Here is a 2985-nt window from a genome sequence, read left to right as displayed (position 1 = left end):
AGGGCTGACTGTACCACTGGCTGCTAAGAAAACAAACAGATTCATCCTGGAGAGGGTTAAACTGGGCTGCTCCTTGGAGGCAAGGATTCTGAGACTTCATCTGACATGCTTTGGTCATGTTGTAAGGAGGGACCAGTCCTTGGAGAAGGACCTCATGCTTGGGGGTGTGGAGGGCAGGCGTAGGAGGGAAAGGCCCTTTGGGAAGTGGATTGATTCGGTGACTGGGGCAATCGTGATGTGTCGGAGACGGTGAGATTGGGACAGCACAGACCAGAGTTTAGGGCTGTTGTCCATAGGGTCGCTATGAGACGCGACTAGACAGCACATAACAATAACAACAACAACAACAACAGCAACCTTATTGTAGTAGTGTGAAACAGTTACTTAGTAACTGGTGAGATATGGTTGTGATTGTTGTTAGACGCCAGTTGAGTCCAGTACAATTCATAGCCACCCTAAGAACAACAGAGCTGAATCCTGTCCTATCCATTGCCATCCTCACCTGCTCTCATAGATGCACTTGAGCTCTTTGCTGTTGTCACCTTGTCAATCTATCTCATTAGGGATCTTCCTCTTTTCAACTGACCCTCCACCCTTCCAAGCATAACATCCTTTTCCAAGGAATAGACTGTCCTAATAACATATCCAAAGCATGAGAAACAAAGCTGTGCCATACGTGCTTCAAGGAGCTCTCTGACTACACCTTCTCCAAGACATACCTGTTCATTTGTTTGGCAGCTCATGGGATACTCAATACTCTTTTTCAGCACCACCACTCAAAGACATCAGTTCTTCTGCTGTCTTTATTCACTGTCCAGCTCTCAGATGCATAGCAAGTAATGGAAAAGACCATGTCCTAAACCAGGTACACCTTAGTCTTCAAACCAACCTCATTGTTCTTCAGTATTTTGGAGAAGTCTCAGAAGACTTGCCCAAAGCAATATATTTCTCATCTCCTAACTGCTGGTTCCATGAGTGTTGATTGTGGATCAAAGTAAGACAAAACTGACAGTTTCAATCCTCTGTCCACCCATTATGATATTGTCTGTTAGTCCAATGGTAAGGAGCTTCATTTTCTTGATGCTGAGATGCAATCCTTATTGAAGGCTGTATCTTTTATCTTCTATCTTCTGCAGTAAGCACTTTAGAGCTTCCTCACTTTTAGCAAGCAAGGTTGTGTCATCTACATAATGCAGCTTGTTGGTGAGTCTTGCTCCCCTCCTGATGCTACATACTTCTTCATAGAATTTGCCTTCATGAATTATTTGCTCAGAATACAGATTTAACAGATATGGAGAAAGGATACACCCTTAATGCACACTCTTCCTGATTTTAAACCATACAGTGTTTCCTTGTTCTGTTTGGACAATTGTTTCTTGGCCTAGGTATAGATTTTGTATGAGCACATTTAGGTGTTCTGGGATTCCCATTCTTCTTTGACATAGTTTACTGTGATCTACACAGGTAAAACAAGCAGAGTATAAGACACATAGCCTATGAGTTATCAGCACAATTATCTCTCAGTTATACCATCAGAGCTACCTGTGTTAAAGAAAATTTGGGATCAAAACCCAAGCTCATTGCCTAGGAGGAGTCAATTCCAACTCATTGAGACCTCGTGTACAACAAAATTGAAATGCTCTGTAGGGTATTACTGGTTGTAATCATTATGGGAGGAGTTCCAGTGACCTAGCCCATTAAATGACAGACTGCTAACTGAAAGAACAACAATTCAAAGAGCTCTGTTGCAGAAAGATGTATAGTTTCCTGTAAAGATTTACAGCCTGTGAAAGGTCACTCTATGGCATTGGTTTTACTAGATTGCAAGGGTTTTCTTATCTCATGCTATTGGGTGGACTAGAACCATTGACCTTTTATTGAGTGGTCAGTTGCAAACTGTATGCCCAGCCAATAACCTTTAAGTAGGTACTACTGAGGCTGTAAAGTTTAATGAGAGGAGACTTCCTGTCTTTCTCTTGCAGAGTCCCTGGTGTGTTTGAACTGCTGAAGACACATGACTCTTTTTTTTTTTTTTAGATTTTAATGAAAATTTATAAAGAACTTGGATTTCCATTCATTCGTTGTTGCAAATTTTCCTCTCTGCCCTCCCCCAGTTTGCTGCTTTCCTTGGAAAATAATTCTTTTATTGTTATACAGATTCCCCCCTGGACTGTTTTACTATGCAGCTCTTATTCTGAACTCTTGTCATGTCAATAATACCTATAACCATAGACACTTTTTATACAGTTCTCTACCTCACCTGTTTCAATGTGGTGTACATTATTTATTCCCTCTTTTCTTAGTTCCCTCCCTAACCCTCATGTCAGTCCTGTTATAACAGTAGTATTATGTAGTATTTGTCTTTTTGGGACTGAAATATTTCACTCAGCATAATGTCCTCCATAGTCACCCATTTTGTATAGTAGTTCATGAGTTTGTTGATTTCCGGTGCTACATAATATTCTATTATGTGGATATACCACAGTTTCTCTATCCATTTGTTTGTTGACAGGCACTTGGGTTGTTTCCAACTCTTTGCTGTTGTGAACAAAGCAACAATAAACATGGGTATGCAATGACTTCTTCTCTAAAAAATATATTTTATATTCGTTTACTTACAAAGTTTATATACACTGTATTTCACACTGTTCTTGATTCACATTGTGTTTCATACAATCATTCCCATGCACTATGTTTTAGAAAATTAGTCATCATGGGACTATGCCCATCATTACTCTGTTTTTTTCAGTCCCCTGCCATATCTTTCCCATTTTCTTTATCCCCTCCTTCCACCCACCAAATTGTGCAACCCTGTGATTTTTGAACCTACACATTCTCAACCCTCTGCTCCCATCCCTTCCTCCTTCAGTCCTCATATGTTGTAGTAGTTATCCTTCTATTTTTATAATAATGGTCTTATGCAGTATTTGTCCTTATGTGACTGACTTAAATCCCAGACTGCCAAAAAACCAAACAAATAGATAT

Source organism: Elephantulus edwardii, unplaced genomic scaffold (assembly GCF_000299155.1).
Source record: "Elephantulus edwardii isolate Elephantulus edwardi_28Jun2011 unplaced genomic scaffold, EleEdw1.0 scaffold00007, whole genome shotgun sequence".
In the NCBI taxonomy this organism is placed as follows: Eukaryota; Metazoa; Chordata; class Mammalia; order Macroscelidea; family Macroscelididae; genus Elephantulus; species Elephantulus edwardii.
Note: the sequence above shows the minus strand (reverse complement) of the source record.